General features: G+C 37.4%; 1 protein-coding gene across 5 annotated transcripts in view; it reads right to left on the reverse strand.

Annotated features, from left to right (window-relative positions):
- Positions 1 to 1,348: 1,348 nt before the first annotated feature.
- Positions 1,349 to 12,863, reverse strand: part of LOC144616127 (uncharacterized) — a 35,860-nt gene continuing 24,345 nt past the window's right edge. For 2 of the 5 annotated variants that reach the window (XM_078445669.2, XM_078445665.2), the window contains 2 exons: positions 3,797 to 3,916; positions 2,957 to 3,037 (listed from right to left, as the gene is read on the reverse strand). The gene's annotated coding sequence lies outside the window, so the exon portion shown is untranslated. Of the gene's footprint in view, positions 1,483 to 2,956; positions 3,038 to 3,796; positions 3,917 to 12,863 lie in introns of those variants that run through there. The other 3 variants (XM_078445670.2, XM_078445666.2, XM_078445667.2) reach the window with 2 other exon arrangements.

Below are 12,863 nucleotides of genomic sequence, written 5' to 3' on the forward strand. Positions count from 1 at the left end.
GGGATGGACGTGGTTTATAACATGCAGTGAATGGTGCTAGCTGGTAGATGTTTAGAGATGTGTGTCTGTGCCTGTGTTTGGGTATTTCTACTCATTTTTCTTCAGCTAGCTCGTTTTCTGTGTTTGTCCAGTGTTTTTTCTGGACTCAGATTGCACATAAGTAAACACGAATTTAGTGTTATGTTCTACTTGTTTCCTAACACATCAGTCCTTTTGGAACACTCATATTTTTAAAACCAGGATTATAGTGGACTGGGTTATATTTCTAGAATAAAGCCCATTGTCTGTCCATCTAAAGGTGTTTCATGGCAATATATCTTAGTAAAACCTTTTGTGTTTGATAATCTAACAGTTTTTAAAAAACTGATTTTCACCCCAAGTTTGTGTGAAAGCCACAAAACCAATAAATTGGACACATATTCTGAGATCCCATTTTATACTGTTGTGACCTTGCTATTGATACACCTCTTGCTTCAGTAAAAGTAGGACTTGGAGCGCTGGCTGAGTATTCTATAGAGCCAGCTTAAATCAAGACTTATAATGCTGTTGCTGTGTGTTTAAAATGCATCTTTGTGCTAAATCACTTTCTTTCTGAGGGAAAATAAATTAATCAGAACAGAAAAGAGGAGAAAAATCAATTTTAGTTGGCATAGTCAAAGACCAGTTCAGCATTTCCCTTACAATGCTGATTTCCACACATTTCTAAATCAACTAGAAAAATTCTCCTTCGGGTGAATATTGCAAATATTGAATTTTGGTGTTTTTGTTTCATTTTTTTTTTCATTTAATTTTCTTTGTAAATATTATTCTTTAAATAGTTTACAAACATAATATTTTTGTTTTCTTCATTCTGTCTCAGAAAAGTGGCAACCCCAAATAAAATGTGTATTCATCTCCTAGGGCTGGCACAATAAAATACCACAAACTAGGTAAATGAACAGAAATGTTTTCCTCACAGATCTGGAGACTAGAAGTCCAAGATCAAAGTGTCGGGAGAGTTAGTTTCTTCTGAGGTCTCTTTTCTTGGCTTAAAGATGGTCATTTTCTCCCAGTGTCTTTACATGGTCCTTCCCCTGTGCGTGTCGGTGCCCTAATTACTTCTTATAAGGACGCCGGTCATATCGGATTAGGTCTCCCCATATGACATTATTTTACCTCAGTTACTTCTTTAAAGGACCTATTTACAAACATAGTTACGTTCTCAGGTAGTGGGGGTTAGAATTTCAACATATGAATTTTGAGAGGACACAATTCAGCCATAACAACGCGTTGAAGTGAAAAACATGGATAGGTTAAGTATGAACTGGACTTGGAAGGGCTTGGGTCCCAGTTCTTTACTCACCAACTCTGTGATTTGGGGTAGTAATCTAATATTTCCAAATTGTAGTGATTCTGATGGAGCAGGGTGTCTCTCCCAATTCCCAGAAAACAGTCATCCACGTGTGAGGTTCTCATCCTCCTTCCCACACTATTCCTTTCAGTCTGAAAACCAACACAGTCTATGCAGAGAAAGGCAAATGTCTTACTGGAAAGTTTAGAGTGAATTTATTTTTAAATTTTTTTTAATTAATTTTTTTTAATGTTTATGTTTTGAGAGAGAAACAGGGCACAAGTGGGAGAAGAGCAGAGAGAGAGGGAAACGCAGAATCCAAAGCAGGCTGCAGGCTCTGAGCTGTCAGCACAGAGCCCGACGCAGGGCTCGAATTCACAAACCCTGAGATCATGGCCTGAGCAGAAGTTGGATGCTCAACTGACCAAGCCACCCTAGTTTAGAGTAAATTTAAAAGAGTTACAACTTAAGGAGAAAGAAATTAAAATCCTATTTTGCACTTTCCCTTGAATCTCAAGAAGGAAAGCACTTAAATATTTGTGTCCTTTCAAAGAAGGGTATGCCCCCATAACACTTTTCTTTATTTGTCTTTTTAAAAAAAAAATTCTTATGTTGATTTATTTTTGAGAGCCGAAGAGACAGAGCATGAGCAGGGGAGGGGCAGAGAGCACAGGAGACACAGAATATGAAGCAGGCTCCAGGCTCTGAGCTGTCAGCACGTAACCCAACACGGGGCTCAAACTCATGGACTGCAAGGTCATGACCTGAGCTGAAGTTGGCATCTTAACCGACTGAGCCACCCGGCGCCCCTCTAAACTTATGTCTTTACACTCAGCCTTAAGTTCATGTACTTTGTCCACCAATTCCTCCTTCTTCATTGCTCTCTGCTCTTGTCTGAAGCTCCTTTGCACTGCAAAATTCCACTTTATCCACAAGGGTGAACCCACGCCACTCACTCTGCCATCATGCCCCAGGAATCAAGCAGATTCAGGAGCAAAACAGAACTTTAGCCATCAGTCTCTAAGCTTTGCAGAGAACTGAGGTGGAATGGAGATAGTCAGTTGGGGGATGGTTGTGGGAAGGGAGATGTTCAGCCACATGCGCAGAGATAGACACTGATTCTTTCAGATAGCCTGCTAGTGCGCTACCCTCAATGTGTCTATTCTCCCAAGGAGAGATATCCATTCATTTTTCCCCTGGAACCAGGACAAAACAAAACAAAACCCTACTATGAGAAGATAAGCAATGCCTCTCCAACTGCTATGCAGAAAAATGTTTTCCTTCTTTGGATTTTTTTCTGAGGGAAGGCAGGGGGTAGCAGGAAGAAGGTGACAAGGGGAGGAGGAAGGGTCCTGCAGGAGTTGGAGTCTAATGGCTGCTATCTCTGGGGCCCTGGGAAGTGTTTCAGTTTCAATTACATTGCTAGGATTCAGAGTCAAGCAGTTTGAATAGGTGACTTCTCGCTACTTACATGTAAGTTTCGTGTAGTTTTTAGTGCAGACTAAAACTATACAGTACTTCAAGGTCTGTAAACCCTGTTTTAAGATACATTTAAGTTTTTCAAATGATTACCTTTTGGCTAGAACCACTATTTCCAGAAATTCACCAAAATGACCAACGCAAAGGGAAAGGGGAGAGGTACCTGCTATATGTTCTCTAGGCCTTTTAGAAACATGGAGTTAATCCTTTGGCCACACCCATGTGAATCTTCAAGAAAAGTGATATTGTGGACATCAAGGAAATGGGCACTTTTCAGAAAGGAGTGCCCCACAAATGTGACCATAGCAAAACTGGAAGAGTCTACAATGTTACCCAGCATTCTTGTTGGCATTCTTGTTGGCATTCTTGTTGGCATTCTTGTAAACAAATAAGTTAAGGGCAAGATTCTTGCCGAGAGAATGAAGGTAGCTATTGAGCATATTGAGCACTCAAAGAGCCAAGAGAGCTTCCTGAAATGTGTGAAGGAAAATGATCAGAAAAAGAAGGAAGCCAAAGAGAAAGGGACTTGGGTTCAACTGAAGTGCCAGCCTGCCCCACCCCGAAAAGCACACTTTGGGAGAACCAATGGAAAGGAGCCTGAGCTGTTGGAACCCATTCCCTATAAATTTATGGCACAATAAATGTAAAAAATAAATAAATAAATAAACCCTCCAGACTATAAAAAAATAAAAAAAACAAAATTTCAAGTGATTAGAGATATCTTTTTCATGCCATTCTGATCCTATCCCCCCCCAACAATTTATTGTAGAGATATTGCTTTTTAGGAAAGAATGTATTTAAATATTAAGTGTCGAGTAAAAATTACTGACATCCTAAATTTTCCCTATAATTATAATCTCTGAATATTCACTTCTGATGAGAACATGTAAAGTCTAATGACAGGAAGCATTATCAAAGATACAGAAATATTTCATAATAAATAGTTCAACCTATTGGATATCCATAACAATTCTAATTTGTACATACCTAATAGTTTGGCCAGAGGTCAAACTATTCAGTTCTTTGAGATGTGCACCTTCCCTGTGTGGCTGTTTGCTTCCTCAAATCCAGAAAGGAAGAGTCTCCTCTCAAGATGGATGCTATAATCTGATATAATATAACCACATACATGTAATCACATCCCTCATTACTTTTGCTACACTCCATGGGTGAGAAACAAGTTACAGTTCCCACCCACACTAAAGGGGAGCATACCATAAAAGGCCATGAACATCTTGGTGGGGATTATGGGGGTGGGGGCCACCTTTCCTCCCCAGGTACATACATATTTACATGGGCTATTTCACTTACTCTCAATAACTCTGTGACATAAGTACCATAAATGCCTTTATTTTACAGATGAGAAAATTGTGGCCCTAGAAAGATTAAATAATTTGTCCATGTATATGCATTGGAGTTTTGATTCAAGTTGCGGGATCTAAAAGTTGAGGTTGCTTGCCTTTTTTGGGTTAAGGTTTATTATTTAATAATCAATAAAAATTTCATAATAAAGTATATTGCAAAAGGGTAATGTCTTTTCAACTACTTTAGAAAGAATATATTTTAAAAGATTATTAATGTACTTACTCCATATTATTATTATCTATTCAAATAAGTAGTAAATTCCCTCTCAAGGTTAAAAAATTCTGAGCCTGAAATGATCTTCTGTTGGATTATTTGGACTATATTGATGAAAAATACAAATTTCTAGTATTTTATTCACATATTCATATTGGTTACAAGATCGTGTATTTTAGTGATAAAATTCTGCATGTCAAAGATATATTTAAACCCAGATATTGAACTTAATTAAAATTTTCATTAACCTTGTTTCAGTACACTTTGAACTATTTTGTTTTAATCACATTTCTAAAAGGAAGGGGAGAGAGAGACAGAGAAAACGACCTGATCCTAAGCATTTAGTTTCTAATTAGCTGTAAGTTAGCTTTAAAGTGATGCAATGGTACACATAGGTCATTGTAATCATGAGCAGTGAATTCTTACCATGTTATCATTTAAGTTCTCTGAAATATAAAGTAAATGGCAAAACCTCACGACCCCTGGGTGGCTCAGTTGGTTGAGCATCCAAATCTTGATTTTGGCTCAGCTCATGATCTCATGGTCATGGGATCCACTCCCCATTGGGCTCTGTGCACTGAGCATGGAGCCTGCTTGAGATTCTCTTTCTCCCTCGCCCTTTGTCCCTCCTCCACACACTTGCGCACATGCATATGTACTCTTTCTCTAAAATAATAAAAAAAAAAAATGCAGAAAGTGAGGACTTAGCAGACTAAGTAACATTTGTTGCAAAACACCCAATTTACCAAGATACCATGCTCATTAGTGGACAGATTATAGGTATTTTGCCCAAACAACTAAAACTGGAAAGTGATGACCACAGTCTCTAATGTTAGCTTTCACTGAGAGAGAATGCCCACCAGTACTCAGAGCCTGGGAAACATATACATTGACAGGTCAAAGTGAAGGACTGTCTATTAAATATCTTTAGGAAAATATTTCCTAAATCAACAGCCTTGGAAAAAAATCAGCATTTTGCCAAGCAGTGAGTAATAATTTATGTATCCTTCAAAGTAAATCTTGGATTGGTCAAGCAATTTTCTCGGGATTACACAGCAAGTACAAAACAGAGCCAAGATTGAAACTCTGACAATTGGACCCAGTAAAGCCTTCATCTAGTGCTTCTCAATCCTGGTGCCCATAAGAATCACCTGCACGGCTGGGGTGCCTGGGTGGCTCAATGGCTTAAGCACTTGACTCTTGATCTTGACTCAGGTCATGATCTCACAGTTGGTGAGATCGAGCCCCATGTTGGGCTCTGTGCTGACAGTGAAGAACCTGCTTGGGATTCTCTCTCTCCTTCTCTTTCTGCCCCATCCCCATTTGCTCTCTCTCGCGTGCTCTCTCTCTCTCTCTCAAAAAAAAAAAAAAAAAGAAAAAAGAAAAAAGAAAAACAAAAGAATCACCTGCACAGCTTTCAAAAATTATAAATACTTTGGCCATATATGAGACTAATTTAAATCACAATCCCAGGATTTGGAGCTCAGGCATTTATATAGCTTTAAAAAGTATTTCTGGGGATGTTCAGTAAGTAACCAGGGTTGCAAAGCATGATTTTATGCTCTATTATCATTATATGCTTATTCATATCAGTAAATTTTAGTACCACATCAAATTCTCTCAGCTATGTCTCCTGGTTTTATTGTTTGTTTTTATTTTTTTAACTTTTATAGTTAAGAGGACATAAGTATTATGTATTTTGGGAACCATATTCATTCAGATTAAGCCACAGACACAAATTCTCATAGAAACCTATCAAACATAAATGGGTAACAAAATGTGATTTTTTTTTTAAAGCAGTGTTATCTTAGTTTTGATTAATTTGTTTTTACCTCTTTATGTTACTTAAAAGAAGACTTCGTTTTTCCTGGGGCCTGAATTCATGCCAGTAAATGGATGTTTTTCTAACCCCTGTGCTCATGTGCTTTAATAAATGTTTTAAAGCTTCACAAAACATGGATTTATACTGTTCAAATCATTTTGGGATTAGGTCCAAGTTAATCATTTGTTCAAATGTCAGTACAAGCTGCAATTTTAGGGCAACTTTAGGTAGTTCATTTATTTCTTTTCTGAGCATTAGATAACAGGGTTGTCCTAGCCTTCTTTTTTTTTTTTTCAGTATATGAAGTTTATTGTCAAATTGGTTTCCATACAACACCCAGTGCTCACCCCAAAAGGTGCCCTCCTCAACACCCATCACCCACCCTCCGCTCCCTCCCACCCCCCATCAACCCTCAGTTTGTTCTCAGTTTTTAACAGTCTCTTATGCTTTGGCTCTCTCCCACTTTAACCTCTTTTTTTTTTTTTCCTTCCCCTCCTCCATGGGTTTCTGTTAAGTTTCTCAGGATCCACATAAGAGTGAAACCATATGGTATCTGTCTTTCTCTGTATGCCTTATTTCACTTAGCATAACACTCTCCAGTTCCATCCATGTTGCTACAAAGGGCCATATTTCATTCTTTCTCATTGCCATGTAGTACTCCATTGTGTATATAAACCACAATTTTTTTATCCATTCATCAGTTGATGGACATTTAGGCTCTTTCCATCATTTGGCTATTGTTGAGAGTGCTGTTATAAACATTGGGGTACAAGTGCCCCTATGCATCAGTACTCCTGTATCCCTTGGGTAAATTCCTAGCAGTGCTATTGCTGGGTCATAGGGTAGGTCTATTTTTAATTTTTTGAGGAACCTCCACACTGTTTTCCAGAGTGGCTGCACCAATTTGCATTCCCACCAACAGTGCAAGAGGGTTCCCATTTCTCCACATCCTCTCCAGCATCTATAGTCTCCTGATTTGTTCATTTTGGCCACTCTGACTGGCATGAGGTGATATCTGAGTGTGGTTTTGATTTGTATTTCCCTGATGAGGAGTGATGTTGAGCATCTTTTCATATGCATGTTGGCCATCCAGATGTCTTCTTTAGAGAAGTGTCTATTCATATTTTCTGCCCATTTCTTCACTGGGTTATTTGTTTTTCGGGTGTGAAGTTTGGTGAGCTCTTTATAGATTTTGGATACTAGCCCTTTGTCCGGTATGTCATTTGCAAATATCTTTTCCCATTCCGTTGGTTGCCTTTTAGTTTTGTTGGTTGTTTGAAGCTTTTTATCTTCATAAGGTCCCAGTAGTTCATTTTTGCTTTTAATTCCCTTGCCTTTGGATAACAGGGTTGTCCTAGCTTTCTGATAAGAGTTTCACATTGATCTTATTCAAGAAAATCAGGTTTACGATCATGGTAATAGTGAATTTCTAGCTGTCATTGGTTTTGAAGAAACTAAGAACTAAGTTTGCCTTAATTAACTCCAGATACAAATTAACTAAAATATATATTACCAGGTACTCTGCTAAATACTTTTAACTTATTATCTTATTATTCCTCACAAATATTTTATTCTTATTTTTCAAAGGCTGCTATTTCCTTTTTATGCGTGAGAAAACCTAGCTTCCCAAGCTGATGAGCAACAGAGCTCGTATCTATCTAGACAGGGATATTTGAGATATCACATGCCACACTTAAAAATATATATGGTTTTTCAAATCCCTACATTTAAATCTGTTTCAAATCTTTGGATCAAGATATGTTTAATTAAATATACAGCCTAAGAAGAATACTTTTGTCATGTAAAGCATAAAAAGAAGACTGTGGATTAAGAAAAATGCATTTTTGGAAATTGAAACTATACTAACCCATTCTAAGAAAAAAGTTCTCCTTCAGCCTTAAATACCCTGAGACATAATCATAATGGAAAAGAATTTTGAGAACAACAGCAAGAGTCTGGAAGAGTCTGTTTGACAGTGTACAATTTGGGAAGTTCAAGAGACATGAGGATATTAATGAGAACTTTCTGATATTAAGCCACTGCCATGATTTAAATGATTAATTATGATAACATGAAGATCATCCCACGATACTAAATCTAGCCATGACCGATTTTTGTTCATTATGACCATTTTATTACAAAGATATGAAATTGCACAGAATAGAACTGAGTTATTCTGAAACTATTCTCTAATAGGTAGAAAATTTAAAAATCTTTAAAAATGGAATTGGATCTTAATCTTCTACTTCTACTTAATCTTTCTAATGAGAGGGAAGAGATACCTCATTCTATACCAATTTCCCATAGTTAGCTTGACAGTCTTCTTCAGAAGTAATTTTAGCATATCATTAAGGCAAATATGGTTAACCAAGTACCATTTGAAGATAAACAAAGTGTGGCTTTACATAATAATTGCAAGGAATATGAAGAAAGAAAAAGAAGGGATGTGAACTTTTGTGACATCTGCACACGTATTTGTTAATGCACAAGGGAAATGCAATCGGTGAAAATGGCATTATTTTAAAAGTTTTTCAAAGTTGAAGAAAACGAGATTGCTCTAGATGAATAACAGTTAAGCCCCAATAGGGAAAATAATTCTATCTCTATTAAAGCCAACCTCAGCCCTGCTGTGTAATCATGTCTTTAAATACCCAGCCCTTATAGCCTTGTCTTCAGTCTGTTTTTCTCAGTATTGCTGAGGAAATGGAGAGATCATTTTGCTTCATATACAACTCGTGGGTTTTAATGTTGGTAAAGACAGTTAATTGCAATATCTAGATGATGGTGCCTTGTCACTTTTTATGCATAATTTTTTATTAAAGGGCTGGTCTAAAGTGTAGTTGCTACTAAAAGTGACAAGATGGTAAACTACTAGTTACTGCTGGGTTGCATTTCTAAGAAATGATGTATATTAGTTTTCTATTTGTTGCAAGTAATATAATTTAAACTCAAACCAGTTTAAGCCAAAAAAGAGAATTTAACGGGTCACATACATGAGAAGTACCAAGGGTGATGCCTCTCTCCCTCCATCTCTCAGTGCTACCTTCAGCTGGGTTGGCTTCATTCTCAGGCAGTCTTTCTCTGTGGTGAATGTCCACCAGTAGTCTAAGGAGTACAGTGTTCCCATAGTGATCATACATCCTGGTTCACTTAGGACCGTCTGAATTTGTGCCTATTGTATTGCAATGTCGATAGTCTCCCCTTTCACTCTCAGAAGTGTCTTTCTTGGACCATAAAGCATACGGTCACCCTCCCTTATAGCCAGGGTAACCACAAAGCTTGCGACATATGCACAGTACAACACAGTTTTGTCATGTGGCATCTCTTTCACATTTACTCAGTGCCAGTTCTCTCTCCTACCTTGGTTGGAGACTTAGCTTCTATGAGTTTTTTGCTCACTGTAAATGATAGACAGCTCTGTGGTCATATGTAGTCACAGAATGGCTTCAATTCAGTTATAAGAATGTGTCTACCAAGAATTTAGTTTCTTGTTTTCTTTTTTTTTTTAATAAAGTTTCACATTTTAATCTTTCTGCAAATGTTCCACCTCTCTTCCCCTTCCACCAAGAGGTTAGCAACTGACTACCTTTGAAGAATACTGGGGTCATCTGATTTTCCCCTCATTCACATCTTTCCTATTATGGTACCTACTGTTTCAAACACACCAAGAGGAATGTAAGGAGATAGAAGAGAGGTGTCGGGTGAGGATAGCTCTTAGGAGGCTGGACGTCTTCACAGGCTTTGTATGGCAGCTGATTAAACTTAATCTTTTGTCCTTGAGGCACTTCTAGTTTATTCGACTGGGGCCCACTGAAGTTTCTTTTATTTTTAAAAAAAATTTTTTAACGTTTATTTATTTTTGAGACAGAGAGACAGAGCATGAACAGGGGAGGGTCAGAGAGAGGGAGACACAGAATCTGAAACAGGCTCCAGGCTCTGATCTGTCAGCACAGAGCCCGACGCGGGGCTTGAACTCACGGACCGCGAAATCGTGACCTGAGCTGAAGTCGGCCGCCTAACCGACTGAGCCACCCAGGCACCCTTGAAGTTTCTTTTAACCTGGTAGATGGGTGTCAGTTTTAGGTAGTTACTAGCAAATTCTTTGACAGCCCCTAAAGGTTCAGCATTCACATCTCACTCCCTGCTGCTAAGGTCTCTGCACCTTTCTAGGCAACCATGTTGAGCTAGACCCTTAAATAACTCTGAACTGCCTCCATTCTTCTTTGTGATCCACTTTGGTTCACAAGAGACATTTATGAGTCTTCTGCCCCGTTATACTCTAAGAGTTCCAGATGACCCCAATGCACCTCCCTCTCTCTTGTTAGCACAGGCTGCTACAGCTATTTTAGAAATGAAGCTACTACAGTCCTGTGTCTCCCAATTGCAGGAATATATTCCAAACTCTCTGAGAGGTCCCATGGAAGCCTTCTCTAGAGGCCTAGAGGTGAAGATCTCATACCTTCTCCCTCTTAGGTGGATTTAAGGACTCACAGGATGGCAATGAGGATCCCCAAGGAAATCTTACAACATCCTACTTTTTTTTAACACTTTGAAACTTTTGCAGAATTTATCTGGTGAAGGGATCAAAGTATTGTTTGGCCATTTCTTTTATATAACATTCTAGCTTTGGTTTTTCACATTTCTTGCATCTTGGTGTCTCTGTGGAAATTCCACTTAAAACTTCTATTACCTTAGTGATCCCAGAAAGAACACAATTCTCTTTCCTTTAATGTCCAAATAATCACCACAAAAGGATTATGTTTGATCTTGCTTGGGACACATGCCCATGGAGAGAGGCTTATATGATGGTCAGTCTAGGTCATATACTTATTTTTGTGATGGGGGAGATGGGTCTGTGTGAGTAGCAGCTCTGCCAGAAGAGACAGTGTGGTAAAGTTTCACCTTCAAGACAGGAAAAAAGTGGCAGTAGCTATATATTTCTTTTGTTTTCAAATATAATTTCATTTTTTTCAGAGAGCATTTTAATTCTTTTAAGCTAATTGAGACTTGCTTTATTGACCAGTGTATGGACTATCTTGATGTATGTTACATGTATACTTTATTTTTTTTTATTTTTTAATGTTTATTTACTTTTGAGAGGCAGAGAGATAGAACATGCGTGGGAGAGAGAGAGATGGAGACACAGAATCTGAAGCTGGCTCCAGGCTCTGAGCTGTCAATAAATTTCAATAAAAACAAGTTGGTTGATGTTGTTTGAGTCTTCTATAAATTCATTGGTTGTCTCTCTACTTGTTCTGTAAGTACTGAGAATGAGTGAGAATCAGGTTGAAATAGGCAACTATAACTGTATTTTTCATTTAGTTCTTTCTGTCAGTTCAACTGTCTCATCTTAGTTCTTTAAGTTTTTGTTTCACATCTTTTGAAGAATGTTTGAAGCATATTATGCATTTAGGATTATCATAACTTCTTGGTAAATAGAACACTTGACATACTTATTTTAGAAGTCCCTCTTGTCTATGCTAATATTTTGTGTTCTAAAGTCTGCTTGGTCTTAGTTTTCATTAACTTTGGAAAACTTTCAGACATCATTTCTTCAAATATGTGTGTGTGTGTGTGTGTGTATGTATATGCATATACTACATATACATACATAAATACATATACATATAAGTATTTTTCTTCCTTTTGGCTAGTTTTGCTTGCTTTAACTTCAAACTCACTGTTCTTTCCCCACCCCACCCCTAATAGGCTCTAACTTGATGGTAAGTTCATCTAGTAAGATTTTTATTTCCAATACTGTATTTTTCCTATCTAGAAGTTTCTTTTTTCATATATTCCATCTCCCTCTTAATTATGAGCATTAAGATGTACCCATTTACATATCTGAGTATATTCAAACACTTAGGGTAACTGTATTAATGTTCTTAATCTGCTAATTTTATTATAGTTGCCATTTTGGTGTCTGTTTCTATTATCTGATTTTTCTCTTTGTTATGAGCCACATTTTCCAACCTCTTTGCTTATTTATTTATTTTTGACTGGATGCCAGATATTATAATTTTTACATGGTTGAGTACTTGATTTTATTGTATTCCTTTGAATAGTGTTGGAATTTGTTCTGGTAGGTAGATGACTAACTTGTGGGACAGTCTGATCTATTTAAGGTTTGCTTTTAAGCTTTTTTCAGGGTAGTTTTTCTAGTATCCTCTAACCTTGGGTTTATTTAGCTCTATTTCTTAGCCATGACCATTTTTTAAATCTCTACTGATTGCCCTGTATATCAGGTGAGCCCTCTCAACTCTAAATAGTGAGAATTCAAAAGATTTTCAGCCCCTGCATGAGCTCTTGGAGAGTTTCTGTCTCACATTTCTCTAGTAATTGTTCTTTCCAAGGAAGTGTTATTTTTCTAGTCTCATGAGGACCTTCTCTATGCATTCACAGATTAGTGTTCAATCAAAAATTCAAAGGACAGGTTTTATAGTTCTTTTTTTTTTTATATTCTGTCCTGTAAATCTTTGACCTTATGACCTCTCCAAACTCTGATCACTGTCTTCTCAACTCAATGAGATAAATGAGCCATATTTAGAATTTCATACTCTTCTCTTGAAATGTTCTCTGGGAAGAAAGCTGGTTGAATTATAGACGTCATCTCATTTGTTTATTTTGTACCAGGGACCATGGTCCTGCACTATT

This window comes from Panthera onca, chromosome B1 (genome assembly GCF_046562875.1).
Source record: "Panthera onca isolate mPanOnc1 chromosome B1, mPanOnc1 haplotype 2, whole genome shotgun sequence".
NCBI lineage: Eukaryota > Metazoa > Chordata > Mammalia > Carnivora > Felidae > Panthera > Panthera onca.